We start from the raw sequence: 18,626 nt of genomic DNA on the forward strand, positions 1-18,626 counted from the left end.
ATGGAGAAGATACAATGCTTTCTCCTTAAGGTGAGGAACAAGGACAGATATGCTTACTCTTCATCTGTCCATTAAACTTTGAAACCTAGGCCCAACCAAAATAATCTGGCAATAAAATGACACAATTAGGATAGGATTGGCAAGGTAGAAGCAAAATCTTTATATGTAGATGAAATGATCATCTACAGAGACAATACTAAGAAATCTCTAGGAGCCCCTAGAAGTTGTACTTGAATTTAGCAGGATTAGAAAACACAAGGTATATATAAAAATTCAGGTCTGTGTATACTTGCTATAAATGAAGAATTGGATATTGAAATTTAAAAGTTATATAGGAGTACAAAGGACCTAGAAAAGTAAAAAAAAAACAACAACAGTGTTGAAAGACGTTTAGTAACTAATTTTAAGACTTCCTCTAAAGCTATGGTAATCAAGGCAGTGTTGGAATAAGGAAAGACATACAGATCATTGGAATAAAACAGAGAATCTAGAAATAGAACCAAAAATATATGGCCCACAGAGTTTTGAAAGATTATTTAACATTAACTTTTTATAGAATATAAACTCAATTCAAGAGCCGAGGAAAAGATAGTGTTTGCAGCAAATGGCACTAGAACACCTGGTATCCATATATAAAAAATTAACCTCAACCCTTTATTTCCATACATAAAAATAATTTGAAGTGATCTATGAACCTAAATAAGAAAGCCTAAAAGTATAAAACTTTAAGAAGAAATTATAAGGGAAAATGTTTATGAATTTAGGGTAGGCAAGAACTACCTAACATATAAAAAAATGATGTATAAAAGAAACAAATTGATAAATGAGATTCCATCAAAATTTAGAACTTTAAATGACATCATTAAAATGAAAAGTCCTTAAACAGACCATATTTACAATGCATATGACCTATGACCAGAATATATGAAGAACTCTAACAGCTCATTAATAGACAACCCAATTAAAAAGTAGACATAAGAAGATGATAAATAGCCAGTATAGCACAAGGAATGGTGTGCAACTGTAGAATCAGAAAAATATTAATCAGTACAATAAGAAGATTAAATTATACAGTCATTAGGGAGATGAAGTTAAAAGTTTTAAAAGCCTTGTCATGACTTTTTCTTTTTGTTGAATTCTCCCCCTTTGTGTTTAATTTGTCACGCCCAATGGATTCATTCTGCTGGGCTTCCTGGGGTTGTGATCCTCATTGTCTTTTCCTAGGATATTGTCTAAAAATTTTTGGAGTGCCGATTTGGTATTCATGAAGTTCCTGAGGTGCTCTTTATCATGAAAGTATCTTATTTCTCCATCAATTTCCAAAGATAGTTTTGCAGGGTACCTCAATCTGGGTTGGAGGCTGTTTACCTTTAGGGCTTGAAATACATCACTCCAAGCTCTTCTTGCCTTGTGGGTTTGTGTTGAGAAGTCTGCTGTGATTCTGATGGGCTTTCCTTTGTGTATGATTTGTTTCTTTTCTCTCACCGCTTGTAGAATTTTGTTCTTCTGTTGGGTTTCTGGAAACTTAACTCTTATATGCCTATGTGTAGATGTTTTTTCATCATGGTGAGTTGGAGTCCTATATGCCTCACTTATCTGTATGTCAAGTTCTTTTCCCCTGCTTGGGAAGTTTTCTGCCATCACTTCCGTGACCAGTTTTTTTATGTCATCTGCACTCTCTCCTCTTTCTTCATTGACTCCAGTCATTCTTATGTTATTCTTCTTTGCATCACCTAGCAGCTGCTGGATTGATTTTTTGTGTTCCCTTACAATTTTAGAGCAATTTTTCTTTTCCTGGTCACTAATTGCAATCTTATCTTGTATATCTGAAATTCTATCCTCACATTGGTTCATTCTGTGCGCAGACTTTCGATGGAGTTTTTAATCTCCTGGAAATCTGTTTGCATCTGTTTTATGGATTCCATTTGTTTCCTATGTTGGGATTCCATCATGTTCCTCAGATCCTCTATTTTTTTATCTGTGTCCTCTCTAGATTTATTAATCATGTCTTGCACCATGAGCAAAATCTTTGCTGTTATCTGAGTAATTATTTCTGATTTCATTTTTCCCAGATCCTCTTTTGTTGCCAGTTCAGAGAGTCCAGGTGGTTGAGTATCAGATTGTTCAATCTTGTTTCCCTTTGGGGTTGCTGTAGGTGATCTGGAAGTCTGTTTTTGAGGCTTGTTTACGTGTCTTTTCATTTCCACTGGGGGGGGTGCTTCTGGAGCCTGAGTGGCTCACCTTCTCTACCCTAGAAGCGTGGAATGGTGGCAGGTGAGCCCCCTTCCAGGTGCTGGGACTGGCTCACCTTCTCCGCCCTAGGAGTGTGGAATGGCAGTGAGGGAGCCTTCCCCGTGTGCTGGGACTGACTTACCTTCGCTTCCCTAGGAGTGTATAATGGCAGCGGGGGAGCCTCCCTCTGGGTGCTGGGACTGGCTCACCCTCTCTGCCCTAGGAGTGTGGAATGGTGGCGGTGGAGCCTCCCCAAGTCAGTATTTATTCTAGAGCTATGTGTGCAGACCATTGGTAAAGCAGAACAGAGGTTTTTCTGTCTGGTACAGTACAATTTCATTTATGTAATTTTGAAGTATAAAGTTTTTAATTAACTTTGATTATTATAATAGCTGAAATGAAGAATACCTGTGGCCAAAGTAACCTGAGATGTGCTTCCATTACATAGAATAGAAAACTTTGGCACTCTGACCAACTTGTCTTTTGTTGAGTGCTACAAAGCATACCACCACCCTCTGATCCTCATTTTATGAGGAGAAAAAAATAACTTTATTACATGCATGTCTGAATCTTGCTACTAATGAACCAAGTTGGAAGTGAGGGTTCCACTTACTTTTTCTGTTTTGTCTTTTATCTACATTCAGTCACTGTATCATAAGAAAAATATATACATTCAAATTAATCTTTGTGCCAGAGATTCATGATGTTGCACAATTTTATCTTTATAGTTTCTCTGCCAAGTTGCCACTTCATTGCATAGTTAAAGAGGTCACACCTGCTGTTTACTGATGGGAAAGTCATATTTCCTTGGAGAGGAAGGATAATGGTAGCACTGACCACCTGGCCTATCCCAGTACCACTATCCCATTTACTCTTCAGGTCTAATATTCTTGTTGAATTTGGGGCAAAGTTTTTGGATAAACACAACTATTGCAAAAGTGTTGTTTGCAGAAATTGCCAGTGGGTGGCAGTGGCTCCCAGCATGCAGGAATTAACCAGTTATATTCCTTTTTTCAGCACTGGGTGCTACACAGAATTAGTTATCTGGTATTGTGTTTGTTTTTTTATTTTTTTATTTTTAGAGAAACATTGATACATTTTAGATATACATAATGATAACATTCATCATAAGGAATTTGTACCAGTACATGATATATCTTGCTTCTTTTTTTCCCCATCCTCCCTTATGTACAAAAGCTTTGTTTCCATTTTTTCCTTCAATTTTCTCTCTTTTTTTCTTGTCTCTTCTGCTATTATGTATAAAGATGAGTATGTTCCTCTCCATTATACTGGTCAGGAAACCATTCAAAGTAGCTTGACAAAGTTCAATATTGATGTGAATTTTGAGGGATGAGAAAAAGAATAGAACTGCCAACTCCAGAATATACAAGGAACACCAGGAGGTATCTATTGTTAGAAATGCTCCTCCTACCCTTAGCCTTTTTGCAAATATAGTTATCTAGGGGAGCCAAGGAAAGAAAAGGATTGCATCTAGAGAAAAATGAAGAAGCAGGACTAGGGGGTGCATTTCTCCCTATGCTTGTGTTGCCACATTTCATTACATTTTACAACTTATAAGAATACTGACACCTGCCATAGTCTACTTCCTGTGATTGTACCTTCAGGGATAGAATAATTGATGTATATTTCCTCTCTAATAAGGGCAGGGGTGAGGAAGGAATGGAGGTCAGTAACAAATTGCCCACTGTTGGTAAAACAACCCTTCTGAAGAAAAGAGCCAGTTGGGTTATTTCAACATTAGAAAGTATTAGCAAGTATCTCAGTATTAGAGCTTTTGAGGGATGATGAGATGATGCTCCACTTAATAGATGTTCACATAGTCAGTGCATGGATACACATGTGTCTGGAAAGGAGGGAGAGAAAGGGAGGGAGGGGGAGGGAGAGAGAGAGTAGGAGAGGGTGGGGGGAGAGAGAGAGAGGAAGTAGGAGAAGGAGAGGGAGAAGGAGAAAATGGAAATAAAACATCTTTGGAGCCAGGCCAACTTGTGTTTGAATCCTACCTGAATAGCCAATGAATCTGGGGAAATTAAGTTACCTTTAGAATTTCAGTTTCTTCATATTGAAGTAGGTACCCAAGGATTCTGGTCCCATGAGGTCATTGAAGAATTGAATATGACACTTTATGTAAATCTTAACACTCATTTGGCAGATTATAGATGCTCAGTCACATTGGTTTGCAAGAGATGAGCTCCTGAAAACACTGCATAATTCAAAACTTTCATAATTCAAGGAAAATTTCCCCAGAGGAATAAATGTAAAGTAGAATCTGTTGTATTTCATGTTCTATGTATTCCTTAAGACCTTATTAGTATTTTTATATTGTCCCATTTTAAGTTCACATAATCTAAGTTCACATAAAGTAGAACCTTATTGTAGTGGGCACTCTTGTATATGATGAAGGCTGAGATGTTCGGCCATAAAAACCAAACCAAACAAAATCACCACAATCACTGTCATTGACAAAAAGCTTACAACACATAACTCCATGATTTATCTCCATAACAAGAATAAGAAAACTGAGTTTATTCATTAACTTTATCAAAATCACAGCAAAAGAATAGTTGAGCTGCAATCAACATTTAATATATTTGCTATGTCTTGGCTCCAAACTCTGTGCTTTTTTTTTCCCCTTTGGTTTAATGAGCCCTGAGGAACTTCCTTCTCTGGGGTTGAGAATTACTCACTGGATGTGCTTTCACCATATGACAACATCTGATGTGAAAGAGATGAGAAGGTGCAAGCAGTGGTATGAGTAAAAAAAAAAGAACACCCTCTGAGGTGCTATGACCATAAATATTCAAAGATGGCAGATAACCACAGTCTTCTTTATTTGCTTTCTCAGTCAGCAATCAGTGCCTTGCTTCTTTGTGTGCTGTTTCCATTTCTTTACTCTCCAAACCCACCCTAGCCCAGCTTCAAATTTCAGACTTGTGAGTAAGGAAGGAGAAGAAAAGAGAAATTGAATAAAAAAACAATTAGTCTCATTCTTTAGACTGCACCAAATGGCAGGCTTTGGAATTGTGGGTAGAGTTTATGGTGATAATAGAGATTTTTTTCCTAATTTCCATCATGTGGACCTTGAAAGGGGACTTGATGGGAGGAAGAAAACAGCAGAGTTGAGAAGTCTTCCTCCCTTGAACTGGGCTTATTTGTTTATGATTTCTAAGTCAGATATTCTTCCTAGAATGGGATGAGGAGGCCAGATTCTCTATTTTGTTGTGAAATTTTCTTTTCTTTTTTCATAGAAGAGTGATTTTAATATTTTATTTATTAATATTTACTTGTATTACATTGAAATAAAAAATGAAATTATATTCTAATTTTCAAAAAGACCAAAGTCCTCTTTCTAGATTCTAAAATAAAAAAAGAAGTCAGCATCTCACACAACCATTTCTGAAACTCAGAACTTTATCAGAGTGAGTGGATGGACCTGTTTTGAGTGAATTTATGCAAGGTCTCCATCCCATGGCAATCAGAGATAGTATACTTCTGATGAAAGCTGAATTCTGAGATGATTGATGGCTAATTTATATAGGGAATGGGTGATCCTGGGCTACAAAATTGAGGCAGTTTTAGAATCCCAGTTCACTCTAAATGATAAAGAAGCCATTTCACCAAGAACATCTAGAATCTTGTGATAACTGGGAAACAATGAGCCTCCTCCCTGTGTTGAGTGTCCATATAGTGAGCCTGAACACTTTTACCACTAAGATGCCACAACCTGGAGAGTAAAACAGGGATTCCTTCGAGGGAAGGCCAGAGTGTTTCATAGGTGAAAGTATGGCATGAAATATTAATTTCAATAGAATGGCAAAGTCAGTGGTAGCTGAGAACCTTTCCTGTGTAGCCTCTGGCCTGTGGCCTACTTTAGCATCAGCTTTGTACTTTAAAGTGAACTCACACTAAAGGCTGCAGGTCAGCAAGGAAGTTTCCATGGAAGTCAACTTGACACAAAGCTTACCTTTTAGGCATGGGAAACTCTGGGTACTTAAGCCTAGGTGTTCTAGCCTACAGCCCTTGAAGCTTATCAGCTATCTACTGTTTTGTACTTTCCAAAGTGAAACTGAAATGGAAAAATTCCAGGTCCCTACTATGCTCCAGGTTCCATGTGAGGAAAAGAAAAGGAGCTACAGGTCCATCAGGGGTTAGGAATTCAGGTGTTATAAAAGCCTCTGGCTAGGCTTGTGATCTCACTTTTTTAGCGTAAAATACCAAAGATCATGTCTTCACTGTGTCCAGTTCCTGTAACTTGGCAGCACTTTGATGCAAGTCCTCTCAGTGCCTTTCTCCTTACCACAAAAACCAGAAGCGCAAATAACCACCTAATAATTAGGTACTTATTTGCAGTAGATACTAATCTGCAGGAGTCTGATAGTAATTAAAAAGAAATCCTACAGCCCCTTGAATAAAATTGCATATATAAATGTGTAAGTTTTTTGAAGAAATGAGTCATTATTTTTCAATATACTTAAAAAGAAATTGTAAGTGTGAGAAGATTTTAGTTGGTTCATTGAGTACATCAGTTTCTAACATATCGGTTGCATATACCTACTTTAGTGAGTTTAGATCAATTTCAGTCTCTTGGTAGGGATCAATCCAAGAGGAGGCAGGGAGCTGAGATGGTGAAAGCAGTGAACAGATGCCAGCAATGTGGGCGTTGGCTTTGTCACAGGTGGACTTTGCAAACCTGTACTCATCATTTCACCTTTATGGGCCTCAGCTTCCTCCACCTGGGGAGGGTTGGTCAGATGAATCCTAAGGATTCTGTTATTTTAAGATTCTATGATTCAGGGAAAGAAAAAGTTATGAGAGAGGAATCTAAGTCATTTAGCAATACAGGGTCCCAATTTCAAGGTGATTAGAGCTGTGAGTCCCAGTAGAAACCTTCAAGCTCACTACCGTGCATCCTTACCAATTTCAGTGTTATACAATGTGTATTCATTAAGAATCTGTTTGCCAGGCAGAACTTGCCTAAATGATGAATTCCTTGTATAGAAACAAATTGTACTGCTGAAAAAAAGAACTACATATGTAATACCGTATGTGTGGCAAATACATTGAGTTTACATTAAGAGTCAGTGGACAATTATGTAAATGATCAGAAACTTAACTTAAGCACTTGAATCCATTTTTCTACCTAAGCGATTTCTTTGGTAGCTTAGCAACTTTTTTAACAGGTATGCAAGGAAACGTAGAACACTCCCAGATGCAGCTGTCAACTATGTATGGCTGGAGGTTGGTGGATAAAAACCCCAGAGTTCCTGTTACTCACTGGGGAAAGTCTGAAGGGAATGCTACATAGTTTTTAGAGGATTCCCCAGCAGTATTGAACCCTAGTTACTTTCCATAGTAACCAATTCCATAGTACACTTTGTTTGCTCATACTTGCCCTTGTCCTTTATTTGATAACTACCAAAACAAACTATCTGGATCCAAAATACTTGTTATAGTGTCTTCAATTTACTGAAACAACCCAAACATCAATTTAGATCAAGGAAGGCTGATACAAAAACAATGCCTACTACATCAGCCACCATTTAGAACCAGGACAGCAAAGATACCACACATCCTCCTGAAAATTCTTTTATTAGTAACAAAAGTCCTTTATCTGGCTAGTTTGCACATGACTGATAAGAACAGAATGTTGACACAGTTCAAAAAGTAATGTGAAGAAATAAGTACCAAATCAATTTGGAATCTATGTGACCCATACAATATAACACAGATCACTCTCTAGTTTGCTCTGCACAGCTAGTTTTAAATTTACAACAGTAGAATTTTATCACTGTAACAGAAAATGATATTTTCTATCTAATACCATGCAAGAATTATTCAGCATATCCCAATCCTCCTCAGGTCAGGAAAATAATGACAGCACTTTATTTGCAGAAATATCATATAAATAATATGTCCTGTAATAAGTATGAAGCTCCTAAAGAAGTCTGAGTCATGGTTTTATTTTAAACCTATAAGGATGTAGATATTATGAAGGTACAATGATTCCTATTGAAAGAACATCAATTAAAAATATCAACAGAAGCCAGGCATGGTTCATGCCTGTAATCCTAGCACTCAGGAGGTTGAGGCAGGAGGATCGCCGTGAGTTTGAGGCCAGCCTGGTCTACACAGTGAGTTCAAGGTCAGCCTGAACTGCATAGTGAGACCCTGTCTCAAAAACAAACTGTAAACAACAGCTGCAGGATCTGGGAAAACCCTAGAAAGGAGGCCAGACACTTCAGAAGACAGAAAATGATCAAGAAATCCAACATTAGATTCACAGTAAATGTGGCGGCATGCAGACATTGGCCAGCCATGTCTCCAAGAGTATAGTCAAATAATTTATAGAGCTTTAGGCCATAGTCTGGATCTGCCCATGGATACACAAGTGAAAGAGTTGGCAGACAGCTCAGGGTTGCACTGGTGCCTCTATTCCCAGTTACAGAGGAGATTAAGTGGATGGGTATGTGTCATTCCCATCACTGGTGGACCTGCCTAAGTGGTTATAGACAACTTCTGCAGGGTCGACCTCAGCCTCCAGTCTGATCTAAATGGCTTCTCCTACTTAGAGAACTGCGAATAGAAAAAAATTCCTATCTTCACATCCTCACTTTTGTCAGGCAGCATCCAACAACAGACAATTTTCTCTAGTATAAGTATCCCTCAAATGGAAAGTATCAGATCTGTTTTTTGCTTATTTTTCATTTTGTGCATACATGGGAGGGTATATATGTATATGTAAGGGTGTATGAGTATGTGCTAATCATTGCTTTTGCTTCTGTAGTGTCTTACCTTATTTTGTTGTGTTCTAGTACACTAAAAGTTGTTTCACAGGGATTTCTAACCTTGTTTTTCTATTAGTTCATTAATTGGATCCAATATCCCTATATCTACTCTCACTTTTCATTTATACACCCTTCCCTTCTCTTTTTTTATTCCTTCCCCTTTCATATCCTCTCAAGTCACCCTCTCCCTTTATCCTTTTTTCTTGTGTATAAGTATTATCATTAAACCTTTTTGGTTTCGTTTTCCTTTTTCTCTAGCATGTTTTATATTATTAATTTCCCTTTCTTGGTTAGTGAAATAATAGAGAACTTTTAAAAATGTTTTAAATGTTATTTTGACATATGAGTGGTTCTTTAGATGTTGATATAATTAGTTGTTCTCTCTCCACACAAAGCAGTGCTACAGTCTGAACCTAATACTTTGAACAGGTTGAATGGGTACATTGATGCTGTGATACACCCACAGCCAAGGACACATCATAAAGAGAAACCCACTTTTTAAAACTATGGAATAATGGTAGAGCTATCCATCCCAAGCTATCTGGAGACTTCAACATAAAAACAAAAGAATCGTGAGAGAACAAGGAAACAAAATGATTCCAAAAACTCATAACTCCCCCCACAAAAATCCCACAAATGTTGAAGAAGATGAAATTCCAGAGAAATTATGTAAAAATGAATAGTTAAAATGATCAAGGAAATCAAAGAACATACAAATGGCAGCCAATTGTGTCAATTATTAAAATGATAAATGAACTCAAGGAAGATATGAACAGCAGAATTAATTAAAGAAGTTAATACAAGTTATGAAAGATGCCTTCAGTAAAGAGATAAGAGGTTCTGAAAAAGAAACAAACAGAAATAATGGAAATGAAATCCAAAATTAGTCCAATAAAAACTCAGTTTAAAGTCTCAGTAGTATATAAGATTAATCAGAAAAAAGAATATGAGATTTTGAAGAAAAGGTGGGTATGGTAGTACATTTAGATATTAATGGAGAAAAAAATAAAAATATTATTCAAGAACTCTTGGACAGTTCTTAAATAACAAATTTAAGACTCATCAAAATTAAGAAGGGTGAGAAAGTATAGGCTAATGGTGTAGAAAATCTGTTCACTGAAATTATAGCAGAAAATTTCCCAAATCTGGGAAATGGGATGGTTACTCAGTATTGGAGGCATTTAGAAATTCAAGAAAATGTGACTTGAAAGAACCTCTCCATGACATATGATAATCAAACTGCCAAAAACTCAAAATAGAAAGAAAGAATGTTAAAAGCAGTTAAAAAGAATCAACAAATCAATTAAAGTGGGCAACCCATTAGCATATTTCCCAACAGAAATCTTAATGGCCAGGGGGCTTCATATGATGCATTTCAAGGCCTGGAAAAAATTATAGCCAACCTAGCTTACTATGTCCCACAAAGCTATTCTTCAAAATCAAAGGAGAAATAAAGACCTTTAAAGATAAGTATAAACAAAAGAAATTCATGACCACTAAGCCAGCATTGAAAGTACTGAAAGGAATCCTAAACACAGAAGCTGACAATCACAACCATGGGACTAAAGAAAAAAGTCATAGGCGGAGTAGATAAATGAATGAAAACCAAGAATGAATCAAATACTAATAAAACATCAAAATAACAGAAATTAATGCATACTTTTTAATGATAACACAATATAAATGGTTTTAATTCACTTATTTAAAGACACAGACTGGCAGATTGGATTACAAAAAGAAAAACAAGAAGCACGCATATGTTGCATGCAGTAAACATACTTTACCTGCAGAGACTGAAAGTGAAAGGATGGAAAATGATACTCCAAGAAGCTGGAGTAGGATTAACTACACTTGTATCTGACAAAGTAGACTACAGCTAAAATTTGTCAGAAGAGACAAAGAAGACCACTGTATACTGGTAAATGGAACAATTCACTCAAAAGAGATAATAGTTCTAAATATACATGCACTAAACATTGACACACCCAATTTTGCAAAACAAATCCTACTTGACAAAAAAGGTCATATAAACCCCAGTATAATCATAGTGGGTGACTTCAATACCCTACACTCCAAGTAGGACAACTAGACAAAAAGTCAACAGAGAAACTTCAAAGTTAAACTACACTATCAACTGAACTAAATAGACATCTACAGAGTGTTACATCCAGCAACTGCAGAATACATTTTCTTTTGGGCAGCCCACAGAACTCTCTCCAAAATAGACCATATTTTAGACCATGAAGTCTCAGTAAAAACAAAAAAAATTGAAAAAATCTTATCAGATCACAGTGGAATGGAGTTAAAATCAACAGGAAAAAAACAACAGCAACTAGATGAATGCATGAAGATTAATATATTTTTGAATGATCAGTGGATCATTGAATATATCAAGGGAGAAATTTAAAATTTCTAGAATTGAATGATAATGGAAACACATCATACTGGAATCTGTGCAACACAATGAAAACAGTTAAAATATGGAAGTTTATAGTGATGAGTGCCTACAGCTGAAAAACAGAATGATCACAAATAAATAATCTAATGATGTATCTCAAGGTCCTAGAAAAACAAAAAGCCAAACCCAAATCCAGTAGAAGAAAAGATCAAGATGGAAGTTAATGAAATAGACACTAAAAGAAAAATACAAAGGACCAATGAATCAGAATTGGTTCTTTCAAAACATAAACAAATTTTATAAGACCTTAGCCAAACTCACCAAAAGAGAGAGAAGATTCAAGTCAATAAAATTGGAGGTAAAAAAGGCAGCATTATCACATTCCACTGAAATCCAGAGGATTAGGAGAAACTGTTTTTGAAAATTTCTATTTCAACAAATTGAAATATCTAGTGGAAATGGATAGATTTCTGGATACATATGACCCCCCCAAACTGAACTAAAATGATATAAAAATCAAACCAGATAAATGACACACAATGAAATTGAAATACTGACAAAACCTTTCTAACTAAGAAAAGTTAAGGACCTTATATATTTACTGCTGAATTTTATCAGACCTTTAAAGAAGAATCAGCAACAGAGCTCTTCAAACTTTGCCGTGAAATAAGAAGGGAAGGAATGCTTCCAAGTTATTTCTACAAAGCCAGCAGTACACTAATACCAAAACCATATAAAGATAACAAAAAAGTAAACTACAGACCAAATTCGTGATGAACTTATGTGTAAAATTCATCAGTAAGGGGCTGGGGATTTAGCTCAGTGGTGCCCATGCCTGCCTCACAAGCACAAATTTCTGAGTTTGATCCCCAGTAACAAAAAAGAAAAAAGAATCATCAGTAAGATTCTTTCCAGCAGAACTTAACAACCTATTAAGATCATGTACCATGACCACATTGATATCTCAGCAACACAAGAATGACTCAACAGATGTAAATCAATATATGAAGCACACCACATAAACAGAATGAAGGATAAAAATTATGATCATCCCAATAGATGCAGAAAAATCATTTGACAAAATTCAACATCTCTTCCTGATTAAAACTCTGAAGAAAATAGGTATAGAATTCTTTCCTCAAATTGATAAAAGCTATATATGAGAAACCCATAGCCAACATCATACTGAATGAGGAAAAACTGAAAGTATTTTCTCCAAAATCTAGAACAAGATAAAGGTGCCAACACTGACCATGCCTATTCAATATAGTACTTGCAATTTTAGCTAGGACATTTAGGCAAGTAAAAGAAATAAAAAGAATACATATAGAAAAGGAAGGAGTCAAATTATCCCCAGTTGCAGATGATATGACCTTGTACATAGAAGACCCTAAAAATTTCACCAGAAGTTTTCAGATCTGATAAACAAATTCAGCAAGGTAGCAGGATACTAAATCAACATACAAAAATCAATAGTTCTCCTATACTGTAATGAACCTGCCAAGAAAGAAATCAGGAAAATAAGTACACTCACAATATCTTTAAAGAAAAATAACCCTAAAAATTAACGAAATTAGGAAGGTGAAACACATTTTCAATGAAAATTATAGAAGACTGAAAAAGAAACTGAAGAAAACATTAGCAAATGGAAAGACCTCTGTAGTTCATGGATAAGCAGAAATAATACAATTACAATGACTCTATTATCAAAAACTACCAGCAGATTCAATGCAATCTCTATTAAAATGCCATCAACATTCTTCACAGAACTTGAAAAATCCCCAAATTCATGTGGAAGCACAAAAGAGAATAGCCCAAGCAATCCTAAGCAAAAAGAGCAATACCTAATTTCAAATTATACTCTAAAGCCACAGTAACAAAAGCAGACATGCACAACAACAAATACAACATGACATGGAAACAAACCCAAGCACATTCAGCCATCTGATTTCTGACAAAGGGGCCAAAAACATAGGCTGGAGAAAAGACAGCCTCTTTAACAAATGGTGGTGGGAAAACTGGATATCCATATACATAAGATTGAAACTAGATCCTTCTCTCACCCCCTGTACTACAAGTAAATCAAAATGGACCAAAGTCTTAGATATAAGAGTAGAAACCTTGAAACTACTGGAAGATAACATACAGAAAGCACATGAAGCCATAGGCATGGTCAAGGACTTCCTGAATAGGACCCCATTAGCACAAGAAATAATATCAATCCTCAACAAATTGGACAACATTAAATCACAAAGCTTCTGCACCGCCAAGGACACAACAAAATGAAGAGAGAACGTACAGAATGGGAGAAAAACTTTGCTAGCTACTCTTCTAATAGAGGATTAATATCCTTTTTTTTTTTTTTGAGACAAGGTCTTGCTATGTAGTTAAGACTGGCCTCGAACTCACAGTGATCCTCCTGCCTCAGCCTCCTGAGTTCTGGGATCGCAGTTATGTGCTACTACACCTGGCTTGAGGATTAATATCTTGAACATATAATGAACTCAAAAAATTTAACACCAAAATACAATAGCTCAGTCATTAAATGTGCAAATGAATTCAACAGAATTCTCAAAAGAAGTACAAATAGCCAATAAATATATGAAAAAATGCTCAACATCTTTAGCCATTAGGGAATGCAAAGCAAAAGTACATTGGGACTCCATCTCACCTCAGTTAGAAAGACTATTATCAAGAATGCAAAAAGCAATGAATCCTGGCAAGGATATGGGGGGAAAGGAACCCTCTTACACTTTTGGTGGGAATATAAACTAGTACAATTACTATGGCAGTCTGTATGGAGATTCCTCAAAAAACTAAAAAGAGGTGTACTGCTTGATCCAGCTATAGCACTTTTTGGTATATTTCCAGAACAAATGGCAGCATTTTATAGTAATACATGTATACCCATATTTATAGTGGTGTGGTGCAATTCACGATAGCTAAGCTATGGAAACAGGCCAGATACCCATCAACAGATGAATGGATAAAGGAAATGTATTATACACATGATGGAATATTATTCAGCCATAAAAAAGAAGGAAATAATGTCCTTTGCAGGAAAATAGAACTGGAGACAATCATGTTAAACAAAACAAAGCAGTCTCAGAAAGTTAATTATCTTATGTTTTCTCTTATATGAGCAATCTAAACATAAATTAAAAAATAAATAACTTATTGAGAAATGGCAGGAAACTTGAAGAAGACTTTTGGAGATGTGAAAGAAGATGTGAGAGGGGAAGAAAGAGAGAAGGGATGAAATAATAAACCAATAGAATAAGCCAATAGAATATTGGTATATTTACAATATTGGTATATTTACAATAAACCAAAAGAATCTCATTTTTTGTATCATTAATATGAACCAATAAAAAGTTAACCACATTAGACTAAAAGATCAATTCAGAGTTAATTTTCATAGTATATTGTAGCAAGCCTTCTAAAACAGGTGCCAAAGATTCCTACCTAAAATATTAAAATAATATTCTTAAATATAAATTAAATATTTCTAAATAATACGTAGTCCTTTACAGAAAAATATTATGAATTCCTGCTTTAATCATATATTGTAATTTCACCTGCCTGATTCCTAACATAGTCTGAACTCTAAATTTTATTTATATTTTGATCAACATAGAAAGTAAAACTGGATGTGTGGTACTTTAAGTCATTCCATTATACAGTAAAAATTTATTACAAAATCATTTAAATAAATTCTCATCTCAATGTCGCATTGCTGTTGCATACACAAATATAGAGTCTTAAAATGAACTGTCTATTTTCAGCAGTCAATAAAGAAACCATTCTAGACTACTCCCAATGCATGCAAAACTAATATTTGGTTCCTGTCCTTGAGGAACCTGTTTTGTAGAAATAAAGACAAGAAAATGGGTGACAGCCATGTACTCTATCCCTGATAGGTTGGAGTGCTGGTAAACCTTGTAAGCACAAGTGTTGGACTTTGAGGGTCTAAATCCTGCTTGCTTCTTCTTAGCTGTGCAAATTGGGAAACATACTTAATAATATTAGCCCCATTTGCTCACCTGAAAATGGGGCTAATAATGGGGCCCACCTCATAGGTTTGCTATAAAGATTGAGATGCACATAAAATAACAAACAGGTAGTATTTAGAATTTGGCTAGGTAACTTTTGAATAGTTGATTCTCATTATCACGGTAGAATTGACTTCTTAGTCTTCTGCAATGCCATTAGAGCCAATGCCTTGAATACCGCAAATTATAATAGTTTCGTTCCATTTGAGATCTTCGTTAAAGTTAGATGTGAGAGTCAGTCTCCTGTGACTTCTTCCTAGATAGAAGCACTTAAGAGATTTGAGGCAACTGCTGTACCTTGAAATCAATGCTATCTGTGGGTGGCTAATTTTCCTCCAAGGATTCTTGTTTTAAAATTACCCTTTGGTAAATAATTACCCTTTGGCCCGAAACAGCTGAACTGTACCTTTAAATCCCAAACTATTAATCTTCAGAAAACTGGGAAAAATTATTTCTCTGAAATTTTATATGTTCTCTCAAATGCCATTAGAGATCCATTCATGATTTACAATTCATAATTGAATTTGATCTTTGCCATAAATGTTTGTTCAGTTTTATCCAATGTTATAATCATAGTGGTAATATTTAAGGTATACAATAATGAGTAACATTATAAAAATACTAACTTTGTATAGTTTTCTCTAACATTATGAAATGCTATGAATGATTAGTATTGTATATTGTGTCGAATACATTGATCTTTCAAAATTTTTAATGTAATTTATTCTATCTACATATTATAGTTGTGCAGATACTGAGGTTTAGAGTTTACCAACATCGAAGAACCAGATAAGGGCAAAATTAGGCCTCTAACTAAGTTCAGCTTTGTTTCTACTGCGATATCATGAATTTATTCCAGTTTTGCCACTTGAAATATCTTTTATTTCTTTCCTCCTCCTTGCATTTGAGGATTTATTATGAGTTCAACATTTGCCTTGCTTGTCTTCACTACATCAGTTAATAGAATTTTCTCATTTATTCAGATAAGGGAAGAGAAAGGAATGGGCACGATTGAATATGGATGCCTACTATAAACTGATTCCATGCATTCCCAAAGCATAATTAGGGAGAGGTGGAGATTCTTTTCAGTTCATTCATTCAGAAGATTCATTTAGATTTGTAGTCTCCCATTTGGGAATGTACATATGTGCTGAGAAATTAAGTTTATAGAGTCAGTCACAACTCATTGCAAATTACTTTAATAAAACCAATACTGAACTGAGACTAGCCTAATTGACTGGAATTTCATTGCAAAACAAACAAAAAAAAGGACTGAGAAAGTTTCTGAACATTGGAAATAGAACAGAAATATGAGATTAGTGATGTCAGAGTACAATGAGGTGTTAGTGAGAAGAGTAGAAAAAGCTGGTGATGAACAATGGCTACTTTGCAATTTTTCGTATTGCATTTGGGCTTATAGTGTGCCACTTACCCAAATATGAGTACCAATGTGGTAGGCTGCAAGTGTCTGGTTGGGCATTATAAGACTCATTTGTAAGACTGCCCACTTGACATACACCTTCAATCTATCCTTAATATCATCTAACCAGTGCCTCCTTCCCTTTCTGCAGCTTTCTTCTCTTAGAGGAATCATATAGTGCGAAAGTTATGGAAATATTCATTCTCTCATTCACTTATTCATTCATTCATTCATTCAATAAATCATTCTGAGGTCCTTCTATGTGATAAAAGTTGCTCTGATCATGTTACAGTATATAAGATATGGTACCTGTTATCAAAAACCTTGACTATATGGAGAAGTGAATGGGCAGTTAAAGTACAATGAAATAGTTTTTGAAATAGCAGAAATACAAGTGTTAGAAAAGCAGAGAGGAATGGGGCCCATTTGGACTTAGAGTGTATGCGGTTTGAGAAAATATCTCAGAGGAAATGTCCTGTGAACTGAGACTGGAAGTAAGAGTAGGTGGAAGAGGAAGACTTAAATAACATAATTAATGAGAAATATCTAACTGATATCTTCTGAACTCTGTAAATGAAGGATATTCTCTTTGCAAGAACCTATAGAATATTCACAAAAGTCAACTATTGTTAATAGTTTATATCTAGATATTCCTCCAAAGCTTCACCCATTCATAGGTGGGGCTTTTGGGAGGTGATTGAATCATGGGTGTGTAATACTCATCAGTAGGTTAGTCCACTGATGAGCTCATAGCTAAATGTGATGTTGAGAGGTGAAGCCTTGTCAAAGGAGGCCGGTCACTGGGGGCACGGCCTGGAAGGGACTATCTTCTTCCTTCCTCCCTCAATCTCATGCTGTGCTTCCTGCCTGCCTGCCCTGGACTGTTTCTCCTCTGCCATGCCCCTCTGCCATGCCACCCTGCCTTGGAGCCTGCTGACTATGAATTGAAACCTCTACAAACTGTGAGTCAAAATAAGCCTATCCTTCTTAGAATTGTGGGTATTGGGTCTTGTGTCTTAGTGATAGGAAACTAAGAACTGCATTATATGCTGTAAAGATAATCTGAATAAATTTCAAAAATTGGAAACAGCAATTTCTCATAATAATATAATAAAACTAGAAATAAAGAAGAACAATAAAATTCAGAAAATAAAAAGGTTTTATTTTCTGGAGAAAATTAAATTCTCTTCATACTTCAAAGGGGTAATATAAATTGAAATTGCATAGTATTTAAAAATAATAAAACAATATGTATAACAATTTATAAGGCTTATCTAGGGCACTACTCAGAATGGTATTTTTATCATTACACAGTGACATTCACTATAGGAAAATAGAATGAAGGAATTAGTAAAGATAAAAGCAGTTATTAGTGAGTTAGAAAAAGGAAATTAGTTAAAATAAATACAATGAAAACTGACTTTTTAGATAAAATAGACTGATAAGTAGATTAATCAAGAACAAAACGAAAACATATATAAAATAAGAAATGATCATAGGAAAAAACATAAGTAAAGAAAATTTAAAAACTCTTCAGAGGGCCGGGGATTTAGCTCAGTGGTTCTGGCACCTGCCTCACAAGTGCAAGGTCCCGAGTTTGATCCCCAGTACCGACAAAAAATACAAAAAAACAAAGCCTACCTTTCTTCTCTTTGGGCCGGGGATTTAGCTCAGTGGTTTCGCCGCCTGCTGCGCAAGGGCAATGACCCGAGTTCAATCCC

At 35.6% G+C, this 18,626-nt stretch overlaps 1 protein-coding gene across 4 annotated transcripts in view; it reads right to left on the reverse strand.

Moving 5' to 3' along the window:
• Glra2 (glycine receptor alpha 2) overlaps positions 1–18,626 on the reverse strand; it is a 192,090-nt gene that overhangs the window by 59,930 nt on the left and 113,534 nt on the right. The gene's annotated exons all lie outside the window — the stretch shown is intronic.

Source organism: Heterocephalus glaber, unplaced genomic scaffold, assembly GCF_053883595.1.
Source record: "Heterocephalus glaber isolate CG9 unplaced genomic scaffold, H.glaber_assembly_v1.0 deba00001594, whole genome shotgun sequence".
Taxonomy (NCBI): Eukaryota; Metazoa; Chordata; class Mammalia; order Rodentia; family Bathyergidae; genus Heterocephalus; species Heterocephalus glaber.